Raw genomic sequence first — 15,992 nt, 5'->3', positions numbered from 1 at the left:
TTGAAACAAAACTTCTCATTTAAGAAATATTTATTAGAAATTATTTGTTTTCTCCAATCAATTATATATAGATTTAATTAAACAATTATTTTTAAAAATAAATGTTAATATAAATTATTAATTTTAAACAAACAAAAAGATATGGATTTAATAAAACATGTTTCCCATCAAGGAACATTGCTTAATATTTGATCGATCCAAAATCTAATAGATAAAAAAGACAAATAACTTGCATTGCAAAAAGATTTATTAACCAATTTAAACACATCAGCAATTTCAGTGCTCAAGTGTCATTTTAACTTCAAAGGGCGGCCAAACATTGATCTTACAACAGCCTTAAAGGGATAGTTAAATGAAAGTTCGGTCAGTAATACTCTCCCTCATGTTGTTCCAACCCCGTAAGACTTTCGTTAATCTTCGGAACACAAATGAAGATATTTTTGATTAAATCTGAAAGCTGGATCACTCCTCCATAGGCTTCTAAGGGACTAAAACTTGACTATTTTAACAATGTCTTTAAAAACTTTTTGGAGCCGGCAAGTTTTAGTTCCTTGGAAGCCCATGTAGGAGTGATCCAGCTCTCAGATTTAATCAAAAATATCTTCATTTGTGTTCCGAATATGAACATAGGTCTTACAGAGTTGGAACAACATGAGGCAGAGTAATTACTGACCGAACTTTAATTTTTGGGTGAACTAACCCTGCAGAGAATTAGGGAAATGCAACAATTTCTCAGTTTCAACACTACCAGAAATGCAGCTGTAGTTAAGTATTTCACTATCTCTACTCCAAATGTTGTCAACAAAAAAACAACAACAACACATTGCTGAAAATACATGGAAGCACAGAGTTTTTCAACTAAACTTGTCGCAATTTTATCTGAACTAGACTGCTTCAAGACATGACAGGTACTTCTACTAAAATACTGGACCTATTACTTAAACTGTAGCCAGTCACTTAAAACATTCTTTACAGATTTAAACTGTGTGCAGAACCTGAATTAGTCCTTTAATATAACTAGAACTAGTTAGAAAGCCCTTTAAGCTCTATTGTAGAGCTTGTCATAGAGCCTCTTGACTTTTTTGGTCATGCCTTTTGGGTCCAGGTCCATAATGACTTTCTGGATGTACTCAAATGTCAGTTTCATTGTCTTAGGATACTCTAGATTGAAAGCATAAAGAAGGCCCAGAAGAATGGAAACCGCATTTGCGACAGAGGGCAAGCCGCTCAGAACCTCTTGACCCTCTTGACGATTGCGATGGTTTCTTGCTGAAGGACTTGTTCAGCCTCTTCCTTTTCTGACACCTGGAAAAGAATTTAGGGAGGAAAAAAAAGAAAAGAGAAAGAATAATTAATCGATACAGGTTGGGTTTCCCCCCAGATTAAAGGTTACCAACAACTAATTATAAAATTGTTTTTGTATTAATTCCTTTTTGAAATATAAATACAAGTCTATGCGACTGTTATACGAGTCTATGAGAATTATTGAAACTGCACACTTACCAGCGCATGAGACTCTGATTTTAGTGGAAAGGTATTGTATCTCTATTTGAAATTTGCTCACAGACTGTTTTCAGACATATATCTGAACAGTCAGCTGGCTATTTTTGAAGTTGACAGCCTTAGGTAGAATTTTCCCATTGCTAAATAAATCTTGATTTACCAGGAAATCCTTGATGAGGCCCTCCACTTCTTCTCCCATGTAAACAATTATACTTTTTAGAGCAATCTCCCTCTTTACAGCAACGTCAGTATCCTGCATCAAGATAGTAAAAAATATGGAAAAATTAAAATGGTTAAAGGGATAGTTTACTTTGAAATTAAAGGAGAATTCCGGCGCAAAATGAACCTTTGGTCTAATAAAACATTGGTACCTAGTCAACCGTTCTCTGAGATTTGTTTTCATGATAATTTATCTCTAAAAACTGTTTAGCGTATAACGCTGGTAATGGGGGCATTTAATAAGTAAAAAGAAATCACTAGTTAATACCACGAACAAGGCTCAAAATAGCCCCACACAAACACAGAAACATAATGAGGGTCCCTACATACAAAACGAAGCATTGAGAACTTTGTAAGTGTACAGACCGTTTAATAAGAAGATATATTATAAAGACAGTCCACTTTGTGCATACAGGCAGCGCCATCTTTGAAAAACAGTCTCGACAAGTCGAACCACGAACGACGTGCCAACTTCTGAACTTTGTGAACAGCGTTCGTGGTTCGAATTGTCGAGACTGTTTTCTCCTGCCTGTATACACGAAGTGGACTGTCTTTATAATATATCTTCTTATGAAACGGTCTGTACTCTTACAAAGTTCTCAATGCTTCAGTTTGCATGTTTGGACCCTCATTATGTTACTGTGTTAGTGTGGGGCTATTTTGAGCCTTGTTTGTGGTATTAACTAGTAAATTAACTACTAAGTAAATTTCTCTTTACTCATTATATGCCCTCATATACTAGCATTATACACTAAACAGTTTTAGAGATAAAACTCTTTACATTCAATTATCATGAAAACAAATCTCAGAGAAAGGTTGACTAGGTACCGATGTTTTATCAGACCAAAGGTTCATTTTGCACGGGAGTTCTCCTTTAATTTTTGGTATGTTTTAGCTTACCTCAAGGGCATCAAAGATGTAGGTGTCTTTGTTTCCACAGTATTTGAAATTTTTATATTTTTAGCTCAAACCGTTCTTGTCTGTCAGTCATATAATGCAGGTCTATGGTCACCACCTCAAAGAGCATGCACAGAGAAGTCCAAATTAAACATGATTTAATGACTCGTAAATGTATGAGATGTATGAGAGATCACTTTCGGGGCTTTCCAGCGCTTGCGCTGACAGAAGTGCCCGCGTCCTCAGAGTACTTGGATGTGACTGTGAATTACAAGAGGTAAAAACGATATAACTACTGTTCGTTTTCTCACACAAACCGCTTGTTTCGTGTCTTAGGCCATCAATGTGTACTTACATTTACGAGTCATTAAATCACGTTTAATTTGGACTTCTCTGTGCATGCTCTTTGAGGTGGTGACCATAGACCTGCATTATATGACTGACAAACAAGAACGGTTTGACCTAAAAATATCAAAACTGAAAATACTGTGGAAACAAAGACACCTACATCTTGGATGCCCTTGAGGTAAGATAAAACATACCAAAAATTAATTTCAAAGTGAACTCTCTTTAAGTCAATCCATGCATTTACTGTCAGTCTGTCAAGGTTTGCTAAAGGTGCTTTAAGTGTTGTTGGGAAAATTTTGCCAAACAAAATGGAGGCTAGCTAGACATGAAAAACATGACGAAAGTGCTTAGTATATGAAACCTCCAGCTAAAACTGTTCCAAGACCATGTCCACTGCTAAAAATAATGTATATTGAAAATGTATTGACGACTTGAGATGACATGATGGTGAACATTAAAGTAAAAAACATATATACCTTTTCTACAATTGGCAGCAGCTTTGTCTTCTCACGAATGGCTCCACCTGTTGTGATAGTCTACGTAATACTATGTACGTAAGACGCTGTGTGCGTGTACCGGAAGTGTATGCTATGTTGAACATGTGAACCCCGAGTAAAGAAGTTCATACATCCACCTCTGATGCTGTCGAGTAATACTTCATGGTGGCAGCGGTAAAACAACTATACTATCATCCGCGTGAATGTTCGTGACCAGTGAAGCGAGAAAATTATGCCGCGAGCCCAATCTGTGTAACGTTATATGGCTGTGTGGAATGCCGCGGGAGACCTGTGATGCGCTTCTCTTGTACACGTGTGGGATCATAAAAGAGCATTGTCTGTGTGATAATTGTTCATAAAAACCAACGACTACTGTTGACGTGAGTACAAGACAAATGCGTTAAAATGGCAGCTCATTTACCAATGATGAACTGGTCTGACCCCGATCTGAGTGAAGCAATGTCTTTATTCAAACAAAAAATGAATCTGTACTTGGAAGATGAAGAAATAACGGACGCAGGGAAACAAGCTAGGAAAATATGTAGAGGAATTGGAGATGAAGGATTAAAACGACTAAATGCAAGTGGGCTTAGTGATGCAGAAAAGAGAAATCCTGACACCTTGTGGAATTTCTTTGAAGGGCAATTAAAGCTAAATGTGAACTTCAGAATCCACAGACTCCATCTCATGCAGTATAGACAAAAGCCAAGTGAGAGCATTGATGACTTTGTGACTAGAGCAAGAACTTTAGCACTCAAATGCCAATTCACTGACGATGAGCTCAATGAGCGCTTAGTTGAACTTATCATTGCCAGTACTCCTTTTGATTCCTTAAGAAACGACCTATACAGCAAACCTAAAGGTCACCCCATTGCCGAAGTACTAGCAGAGGGACGAAGGTATGAAGCCTTAGCAGCTGGTAATGAACAGATACAACAACTTGGTATGTCACAGACTGAAAATGTCCATGCTGTAACAAGAGGACGAACGTGTCAAAACTGCAACACAAACCACAAGCCAAGGCAGTGCCCTGCATACAACGATATGTGCTCTATGTGTGGTAACAGAGGCCACTGGGCAAAGTGCTGTAAAAAGAGCAGACGACAGAGACAGCTATCCAGCCAGGGTAGAAGAAGTAAGTCACGAACACGCAACAGATACCAAAGCCACGCTCACCCATGGAAAGACCACAAACGCAAAGACGAGTCCAGCATTAGCACTGTAGACAGCACTAAAGACGATGAGTATACATACCAACAACACTTTTACTCCATCACCATCAGCGCAAAATGCATGCATAGTATTCATGTGAAACCACCTAGAGATGACGCATATACAACTCTGAATATTAAACCACCTCTCTTGCAAGGACATGGATACACGCTTCGCCTGAAGATAGATACAGGGGCATCTGGAAACACGCTTCCACTGCGTACATTCAAACAGATGTATGGTGCATCACCACAAAGCATGGAACATCTCAAATCAGCATCCAATGTAAAATTGACGTCATACACTGGTGATGTGATCCCCTGCTTTGGAACCATCAACATGCCATGCCAGCACAAAAAGTCCAGATGGATAGATGCAAAGTTCTATGTCGTTGACGTACCTGGACCAGCTGTGGTTGGACTACCCACAAGTGAGCTTCTCAGCCTTGTGACAGTAAATGTTGATGTGATGACTGAAAGAGAAAACAATGGACATGAAGGACGACAAACAGAAGTGAGTACCCAACAACACATGAAAGGCATCAAAGAACTGCAAGTGAAATACCCAGACCAGTTTGATAAAATTGGCAGTTTCAGCGGCACAGCAAAGCTCATCCTAAAGGAAGGTGCTAATCCATTCATTGACCCACCACGCAAATGCAGTATCCACATCAAGGATAAACTTCAAAATGAGCTGAATAAACTTGTCGATCAAGGAGTCCTGCGAAAAGTAGAAGAGCACACAGATTGGTGTTCTAGTCTTGCCTTCAGCACCAAAAAAGACGGATCACTTCGAATCTGTTTAGATCCTCAGAAACTAAATGCAAGCCTGAAGAGGTGCCCTCACAAAATTCCAACTGTGGAAGAACTTAACCCCAAATTTGCAAATGCAAAAGTGTTCAGAAAGCTGGACGCAAAAGCCGGATACTGGTCGATACATCTTGATGAGGAGTCCCAAATTCTAACCACGTTCCGCACTCCTTTTGGCAGATACTGCTGGAGACGCTTACCATTTGGTCTCAGTGTGTCCCAAGACCTTTTCCAAGCCAAAATGGACCAAATTCTTGAAGGTCTTCATGGTGTAATCAGCATAGCAGACGATGTTGCAGTTTGTGGAGTTGACGAAGAGGAACACGACAGGAATCTGACAAGCCTGATGGAAAGAGCTGTAGAAACAGGTCTGGTGTTTAACAGTGACAAATGTATCATCAAACAGCAGAGCATATCCTTTTTTGGCAACCTGTACACAGAAAGGCATCAGACCAGATCCAGCCAAAATCCACGATATACAAAAAATGCCAACACCACAAAGCAAAGATGACCTTCATCGATTCATGGGTATGTTAAACTACCTGTCACCCTACATACCAAAGTTTGCTGATAAAGCCCATAACCTGAGAGGATTGTTAAAAAGTGACTCACAATGGGTATGGGACACTGAGTATCAGCAATACTTCGATGACCTAAAGAAAACAGTGACTGTTGATGCTTGCTTGAAGTACTACAATCCAGCAGCCACCCTCACACTGGAGGTAGATGCATCACAGAGAGGCATTGGTGTAGCACTGGTGCAAGACAACAGGCCCATTGCTTTTGGTTCGAAGACATTAACAGAATGTCAATCAAGATACAGCAACATTGAAAGAGAAATGCTTGCTATTGTGTATGGTATGCAGCGATATCACACATACTTGTACGGCAAATCATTCATCGTAGTAACGGACCACAAACCTCTCGTCACCATATGCACAAAGCCTCTGCATGCTGCTCCTCCCAGGCTTCAACACATGCTGATCAAAACACAGGGATACAATTACAGCATCGTGTATCGTCCTGGATGTCAAATGATTCTAGCTGACACTCTAAGCCGCCTGCCAAACCCTGAAAACAATGAAGACATTGAACTTGATGAACGCATTGATGGGCTGGATACAGAGTTTGAAGACCCTGAGCATCATACTGTTGCAATTGTGAACTTCTCCCCAAACAAACAGGAGATTCTCAGAACTGAGACTGCAAAAGACCCCAAGCTCAGTGCGCTAAAAGAAATCATCCATCAGGGATGGCCGGACAGAATTCAAGACCTGCCAAAAGACCTACGCAGCTATTGGCCTTTCCGAGATGAACTTGCCATAGAAGCCGGAGTTGTATTTAAGGGCAGACAAGTGCTTATCCCAGAATCCATGACCAGCGACATTCTGACTCAACTCCACGCAGCCCACCAAGGTATCGAAAAAACACGCAGGTTGGCTAGAGAAAGTGTGTATTGGACAAAGATAAACACAGACATTGAGAAACTGTGCAGATCTTGCAGTACCTGTGCAGAAAATCAAGATGCACATCCAAAGGAACCTCTCATTCCACACAAAACACCCACAAAGCCATGGCAATACCTGGCGTCAGATCTATTCGAGATCCATGGACATCAGTACCTACTTACCGTGGACAGGTATTCCAAGTACCCATTAGTTGATGAAATGCCCACACCAGTAAGTAGCCATGCAGTTGCACAAAAAATGCAAAGTTACATGTCTTTATTTGGTCGGCCAGATGAAATAATGACAGATAACGGACCACAGTACACTGGACAGTCTTTCAGGAAGTTCATAGCTGATTGGGGAATAGAACACATCACAAGTTCACCACACTACCCAAAAAGCAATGGATTTATTGAAAGACATGTGAGACACATCAAATCCATCATAAAAAAAAACAATGCAACACAAAGGAGATGTACAAGTGGCTCTGATGCAGGTGCGAGCGACACCCATTGACAGTGATTTACCATCCCCTGCAGAATTACTCCTTGGCAGACCAATCACCACACTCCTACCAAGTCATTCAGATCCAGGTAAACTTGAACACAGACAGCACCTGGAAAAAGGGATTACAAAGATGAAAACACACCATGATCAATGTAGTGGCAGAGACTTACCACCATTGTTTCGTGGACAGAGTGTGAGAGTACTGGACAAAGAGAAGAAAACATGGCACCCAGGTACTATTGTGGAAAGATGCAAGGAGCCGAGAAGTTACCTGATCCAAACACCAAATGGAAACACAGTCAGACGTACTAGGAGCCAACTCCGTGAAATGTATGTACCACACACACAGAAAGTCCAGAAAAAGGTACAATTCGCTGAAACACCCAAAAGAGATGTGGTTGAACAAAGCCACAATAATCCAGTTGAAAACAAAATCACACAACCTCTTGAAACAAAAGCAGACAATACAGGTACTGAGACAACAAGACCAACATGCACAAGGTCTGGACGGATCATTGTCAAGCCAGTGCAATACAGGGACTATGTGTAAAGCTGAATTAATAGTCAAGCAGTAAAAAGAATACCAAATATGGACTGAATGCTTATTTTGCACATATAACCACCAAACAGGTTGTTATTGTTCATTATTATTGGAATGTGCACCCTATTGGAAAAAAAAAAAGCTTGACATATTTTTGTTAAGAATCTTATGTTAAACCAATTTTGTTGTTGTATTAGTTGTCTGACGTGTTTACACATTTATGTTAAACAGGGGGGATGTTGTGATAGTCTACGTAATACTATGTACGTAAGACGCTGTGTGCATGTACCGGAAGTGTATGCTATGTTGAACATGTGAACCCCGAGTAAAGAAGTTCATACACCCACCTCTGATGCTGTCGAGTAATACTTCACCACCCTTTTTCTGACCACCTGCATTAATTCACTGCACCTCTCATCGAGCTTTTCCATGAATTTAGCTTCAAGGGGTATTGTGGTGACTCTCAAGAACTCAGCATTCACCTGGTGAAGTATATGTATATACATATATATATATATATATATATATATATATATATTTAACAATTCTTATGTACCTCTTGAACTTCTAAGAGTCCTGGCCATCTCTCAATGATACTGAGCAAAGATGTTTTCTTGTCGACAATTTCTTGCCTGATGAATGCAAACGTCTGAGCCATCTTCTCTCTTATAGTTTTGACATTGTTCTTTTTCTTTACCTCAGATAAGAGGGCTATTCTCTCTTGCTCCATGGACTCTGGGGTCTCGTTGAGAGGTAGAGATGGGTAATGGTTAGACTCAGCTCGTCTGGGTTTCTTTATGTTCTTTGCAGGGTGGGCATCCATTGGAGACTTTCTTTTCATTGTGTTGACGGTCAGCTCGTCAGATGATGAACTGTGCGATTTCAGGTATGTGCGATAATTATACATCTTCGTCTTGAGTCTCTGTTTCCATCCATAACTGTGGTTGAAGCTTCCAGGTTCTTTCAGACAGGGGTGTGTCTGTGTGAGTGTCTCTGCCACTTCGCTCAAGTCTGCATCTCTAGGATAAGATTTGTAAGAAAAGATTTTGTCAGCGAGTGTTTCCAGTATGTTTGAAAGCATTTTAGAACTGGGAGTAAGTCTAACCAGGCTTCTCTGGTACTAAGTTGGGATTGTGTTGAATGAGAGAAAGTTGGGATGACAAACACCTTGGGCCACTGCTTTCCTTTCTGTAGGTATTAGAGGAATGGCTGCTTGGCGGGTAACAAGTCATCTAAGCTTGCAGAGATACATGAATCATCTTGGCTGTGAAAATTGCCCTTATCCGCAGACATGTCAACTGGATCAAAGAATAGAGTCACAGTGGGTTCAACATGAATAACTTTCAAAGAGGCAAGATCCTTCAGTTCTGAGGTTGAAGTTAAGTTAACCCAAGTGCCAAAATCCGCATCGTAGTACTGAAGCCGTATTTCATTAGGTAGACCACAGACGGATTTTATTTTCTGGATGACTTTGTCAACAGAGGATGGGATGCCATTTGGAAGCTCCAACTTGATGCGGTTGTCCTCTTCTAAAATCACCAGGAGCCGTGTGATGCCCGCCATGCTTTGAGATCCTCTGAGTAGGATGAAAATAGAGAAAGACATTAGAAATGTGTACAACTATTTTTTGGGGGGTTGAATGATTAGTGGGTGCTATGAAGTTCATATTAGAGGCATAAAAAAATTAATTATCATTATGAATCAAATCCACTGTGACCTTCATTAATGAATATGTATTTGACCCAACCCTTAAAAGACATAACTTTAAGCAAAGCTTAAACTTGAAAATATCTCTTGAGTGTAATAAGCCGCATTGCCCCAACTGTGTAGTCTACCAGGGGGTAAGGATCGGTTAGTTGAGATGGCTCCAGAACTTCAATCTCCTTTGAAGGTGAGGTTTCAAGTTGATAGGCTCTGAAGTGTTCCATGTACCAAGAACTTAGTTTCCGAACAATGAAGACCAATTCTTTTTTGAGAATCACCATCAGGATGATTTCAGTGAAGGCAGGCATTCCTTAAGTTGAGCCATATGGAAGGATCATTCCAAGTCTGTAGTTAAATCCATTATAGGTGACATTTTCAGACAAAGAAACTTCCTTCACATTTGGGTATTTGTGTTTAACAGCCTGTGCAATATCATCTTTCAGGACATCAATGCTAATTGTTGAACACTTGTTAACTTCCAATAAAGGTTTAGGAAAGTTGAATGAGTAGAGCTGGTGTGCCAGAGACAACTGGTGTCTCTCTGCTAAGGAATACAACAAGTTTTTAAAGCAGCTAGTGTGTCGTGCAACTCTCTTAAAAAAGCTTTCCTTCAAATCTTAAAGTCCAAAGTGAAACAAGAGGTCCAAACTGATAAATTAGCTGCGGGTAGTGTTCCAAGAAGTGATGCTTTGGAAGCAAGTTGGAGTCTGGGAAAACCTCCTTGAACCTTACTCTATGCTCAGAGATTTTGAAATTTAAATAAGCTATTTTTTCATCAGTATGTATGTACAGGTGTGACAACAAGGTCAACAATGTCCTTTAAGTCAGTGAGGAGATTCCAGGCAGGTTCTTCAGCAGGTACTTTCTGTCCCAAGAGAAGTGGCAAAAACCTGATCAAACTCCAATTCTCGTGAGAACTGCCACCAACTGTTTTCCTTTTTGAATAGGAAAGTGGCACAGGATGGGGGGAATTTGCTTTATCTTTCCACTTGAAGGGAAAAGTTTTTATGGAGTCATTCAAAAACTCCAAGGTAAAGTACTTCTTTGAGGTGAAAACAGAGAGACAAAGAGCTATTTCATGAGGAACAATCCCTTCAAATAAATCATGAACTATGTCTGGTGGGAAGCCAGTAGTGACATTAAAATGAGCAAGTTTTTCGGACAAAACGCAAGTTCTCTTAACGCCAAAAAAATTGGCCAACGATTCCTCCTCAAGTGTTTTAAGATGTCTTGCGTGTCCCTCCTCTGTCCTTAATGAGAAGGTTCCACTCGCTACGTCCCTCGTCTGAATTTCTAATTTCGAAGCTGTACAAAACCTACAAAGATAAGCACTTGAAAAACTCTCCACAAAACCAGCACAACCATGAGCACCTAGGTTATCAGCAACAACACATTGCACTGTGCCCTTTACAGATTTTCCTAACTTGCTCACAAATACACCATATTGCTCTAAAATGACTATATCATTAATCAAAGGCTCTAAAACTGTGTTAAATCCATACTCTTTTACATCATCACTTTTTATCAATGCAGCCAAGTAGATTGATGACAATGAAGAGTGCGAACCAGGTGGCAGATTGCCTAAAATCCAGTACAGAGCACAGATTTTATGCTTTTTACGTGAGGTGCCAAGGGGATTGCAAACCTCAAAATCATCTATATACAGAATTATTGAAACTGCACACTCATTTGAGAAAAGGATGTGTTCTTTAAAGATCGCACCATCCCAAAGACATCTGTAAACCTGCTTCTCACTTGACACTGATTGAAGTTTCTCCTTTAAATTAAACGCATTGCTGAGGATATTCTCACAATTCAAAACCTGCTGCAATGTTTTTAGCACAGGATGTACTGAAATGACCTTTTGTTCTTTTGATCAATTACATATTCCACTGGTTTCACAACAAAAAACTTACTTCTATAATATTTGTTGCGCCTCCATGCAGTAGATAATGGGCCGTCTTTTCCAATAGCACTTTGAATAGGATGTAAGGTACAGAGTTCTGTGGCTAACTCTTGGACAGGGGACCCATCTACCTGACAATTATGATTCACTAAAAACTGAGTGATTGTCTTCTGAGTGACCGGAACAGACACAGTACCGATAATAAATTGTAGTTCCTCAAGAAGTACCAGGTAAATGTTTTCCAATTTTAGGAGAACTGAGGCCAACTTAAAGGGTTAGTTCACCCAAAAATTAAGTCATTAATTACTCACCCCCATGCTGTACCAACCCCGTAAGACCTTCGTTCGTCTTCGGAACACAAATGAAGATATTTTTGATTAAATTTGAGAGCTGTATAACTACCACATTGGCTCCTAAGGGACTGCCTCTTGACGGCCCAGAAAGTCAATGAAGAAAATGTTTAAATATCCCAAGTGACTACCGTGGCTCAACTATATGTTTATCAAGCGACGAGAATACTTTTTGTGCGAAAAAACAAACAAAAATAACGAGTTTATTCGACTATTCCTTTTCTTCCTTGTAGGCCAGAAACGAGACTTCCTTAGATTTCCACGACGCATGCGCGAGAACTGAACTGATCAGTAGTGTAAGGAGATCGCAATTCTCGCGCATGCGTCGTGGAAATCTAAGGAAGTCCCGTATACTTTAATGATGTAAATATACTTCTGTCCCTCACATTAAGCTATGGAATGACTTCAGATGACTTTGTCACCCAAACTGACGTGAAAAAAGCGGGAGGCGCCGAAAAGCGTGCTGTTTGCATCCCTGCCTGTCCAAACGTGGCAAAAACACATCAAAAAGCTGCTGTAACAGTGTACCATTTGGCACTTAAAAAGCACGTCATGACACATAATTCCCCGTCTTCTTTTACTTAAGAATATTTTTGACTTATTTATAAAATGCATAACTGATGCTACAAAAATTAATACTGGCCATTGGGGTGGCCAGGAGTCGGCCAGGGGTGGCCATGGCCACCCCTGGCCACCCCCTGGTGGCGCCATTGTTATCAAGCTCCCATTTCTGTCAATATAGTCATTGCGCGCTATAACCTTAAACCCAGATGATCGATGATGTGACTTGTTTAACATGGTCAACCCAGTTATTTTTGTATAATCAACTCTGGAAGTATTCCTTCGTTCAAAAAAATTGATTTGTGACTGGAGATTGCTTTTTTTTACAGAAAAGTAAAGTGAGTGAGTGAAAGCAATTGGTACATTGTGAGTGAGTGAAAGCAATTGGTACATTGTTTAATTGGTATCATCTTTACTGTTAATGTCCTAATTTACAGTTAAAGACCTAATTTAAATATTATGCAGGAAACAGAAATCCGATCAGATTATCCAGATTCAGAGGCTACCTAATGTGAACAAATGTAAACACTCCATGTCCTGATTGGCTAATGATCCGATCTGCTTGGTCACGAATATAGCATGTTAATGCAAAGTGGAAACGCAGCCTAAAACTAACTAAACAGAACGTAATTGAGACATGAGGCTGCTTCCCCAAAATCTGGATTGTTTTTCAACCAACATTGTATTTTCTCAGCATTGATGCTGGTGGGAAAATATTAGATCATTTTTGCTCTGCAAGGTTTTCATGGTTGAAGAAGCATTCAGCCATGGCCTGGTGCACTGATTCTTTAGTATCTGTGAACATCTGTAGCCTCCTTCGCTTCTGCCAATGAACTCTAATATTCAGCTGATCAACCTTGTTTACTTCCTCTTGACTCAAGCGAAAGGTCTTCAAGGAATTGGGAATTGTCATCCTGCCCTTGATATAAGATGCCTGACATTGTTGGATATTTCCAACGCAATATTTCATATGCACTCTTCTCCACGTTTTGAGACATTTTGAGACACCATGGATTTCAAATGGAGATATTATTTATGCATTCTGACCATCACTGATAGACAGTTCCCAAACAGAGTCTAAAGTAAGTGATTACAGAGAATCATCTGCTTGAAGACAATACGAGAGGTAACCACCATAGATGTTTGAGGAACACTTTACTGGATTGTGTCTATTGAGAGTCTTTTTTTTTTATTTAGCATTAATTTATTATCGTTGCCCAGAGTTTAAAGCATGTCTTAGAGAGCATACTACATTTAGCCAGGCATTACTGTGCTGCTGTCTTATTCCTTAGAAAGTGTTTAACCAAGAGGAAATAATTTGTCTTCCAGCTGAACAAGCTGCAAGATAATTCAGGTTTTGTTTTCCTCCTCTGTTTTGTAGTACTGTTTTAAGAGTGCAGGAGGGAGGCAGGGAGATTATAGGCCAGACAAAGAGCTCCTTCTCTGGCACGGAATGTAACATGCCAGAAGATGCTCTCTTGAAGAGTGCACAGATATTTTTTTCTTCTCCTGACTCCCCATAGCAATTTTCTGGTTGTCTTAATAAATAGTAGCAATATGATTTCAGTGAAAGTACAAGCACTTAAAGTCAGCATGGCTCATTGCAGGTGGGGGATGGGGAGGGTTTGGAGTGCATATACCATTTTTTGAACAAAAACGGTTAGGAAACTAGGGCAAAAATGAAAAATTCACTATTATTTGGAGAGTGTGGTGTGTGGCAGAAATGAATGCCAAACCCAGCAGTATTCATCTTGCCTCGAGAGAGGCAGCCGGAGATGTTTAATAGCACATGCATAATTGCTAATTAATCCTTCAGGTACTGCGGACAGTGTTTGCCAGACTTAATGGAGGAGGGGTGGAGTGGCAGTGCACTTGTCCTGAATCCCATTCAAGTGAGACCAGTATTTTTCTTGTCCACTATGAGAAGAGGTCAAGTCTACTTAGGGTTCACATAGGATTACATAAGGGATCCTGACATGTGATTTTGTGTACTTTTTACTAAATATAGCTGGGTTTCTTTTATCCTCTAAAAACACAGTAAATAATACATAAATATAATATATATATATATATATATATATATATATATATATATATATCAGTGTTTCCCCTACAATGTATTCAGCAGCGGCGCAGCGCCGCCGCTGGATTTTCAGCGCCGCCGCAAAATCTTTTCATGAACAGCAATATCATGACATTCACTTCATTCACTTATACACCTAAAAACACAGACATGGCGACCGGCAGCGCTGCTAATGTGGCTCTGAATCCACTTGTTGACAAGAACGAAGGACAGAGCCATATATGGAAATATGTTCGATTAGGCTAATGTCACGTTGCCATAAGGGGCCGTTCGTTAATTTAAATAAGCCATACGCGCTCCACTCAGAATAGAAGTGACGCGGTGGCGGCGCGCTCGTTTATCCAATCGCGCCTCTGTTCAAGGTTGCATAGCAACGAGAGACTCCACGGGACAGCGAGCACTTGTGGAAAGGAGAAAGCGGTACGAACTGTTTCCATGAGCCGGACGAGGAAGTATCACCTACTGCTCATAGTCCTGATCTCTCTTCCGGCTTAATAATACCAGTCACAGCGCGAAATAAACATGAATGAGCATCTGAAAGTGTGTTAAAGATCGAGTACAACTTATCCAAATCCGTATCATGTCACATTGATTCGCTCAATCAGTGTTTCAACCGTGGAAAGACGTCAGTTAAACAGCTTGTAATCAATGTCATGTATCGTCATATTTACCTCAGAAAACCCACATCAACTCGTTAGTCAGCTAGAAAAATAACTCTAGAGAGGAGTATTTTGCTAAATATATACACCATATTACATATAATCTTAATGTTCTTCAATATTTAATGCATATTTGAATAAATCTGGCAAGTTTTTATGACAGTCACCATTTAAATGTTTATATAATCTTCTTATTATAAAAATAAATAAAAGTGTAATTTAAGTGTTTGTATAGCTACAAAACAGTTCATTATTACCTTCATATTAGGCTAATGAATCCTAGCAGGCTACTACAACTAGACTCCCATGCAGCATTAAGAGATTTGATTTCCTTGAGAAAATTAGCCATTTATTGTAACTGTCTGATATCCAAAATAATTAATATTGAATCGAAACGGAATCGAAATCGAATCGAATTGCAAGCTTATGAATCGAAATCGAATCGAATTGTGAAATTTGTGTCAATACCCAGCCCTACATTCTAATATGATGATATCTGCTCTTTTTTTAAAGTTTCTTTTATTATTAAAAAATAACATCATGTAATAGTATTTCACAATATTAGGCTACTGTTTTTTCTGTATTTTTGATTAAATAAATACAGGCTAGATGAGCAAGGCTTCTTGCAAAAACATAAAATAGTATCACTGTCACTCACACACATCTGAAAAACCCATAAAAATTAAGTGCTCACAGATTGGGTGTGGCCTTTGCCATTAAGAAAAAATGTTCAATAAATTATAAATAA

At 39.6% G+C, this 15,992-nt stretch overlaps 1 protein-coding gene and 1 pseudogene across 2 annotated transcripts in view; one reads left to right on the top strand and one right to left on the bottom strand.

Annotated features, from left to right (window-relative positions):
• Positions 1–15,992, top strand: part of il1rapl2 (interleukin 1 receptor accessory protein-like 2) — a 501,200-nt gene that overhangs the window by 108,271 nt on the left and 376,937 nt on the right. The window lies entirely within an intron of this gene.
• Positions 1,040–9,646, bottom strand: LOC148977501 (uncharacterized; annotated as a pseudogene). Its single transcript, XR_016169636.1, has 5 exons — positions 8,538–9,646; positions 8,359–8,463; positions 3,444–3,503; positions 1,664–1,756; positions 1,040–1,305 (listed from the first exon to the last, which is right to left on the bottom strand). The product of XR_016169636.1 is annotated as an uncharacterized LOC148977501 (transcript).

This window comes from Pimephales promelas, chromosome 9 (genome assembly GCF_988280905.1).
Source record: "Pimephales promelas chromosome 9, fPimPro1.hap1.1, whole genome shotgun sequence".
NCBI lineage: Eukaryota > Metazoa > Chordata > Actinopteri > Cypriniformes > Leuciscidae > Pimephales > Pimephales promelas.
Note: the sequence above shows the minus strand (reverse complement) of the source record. Positions and strands in the feature narration are given on the sequence as shown.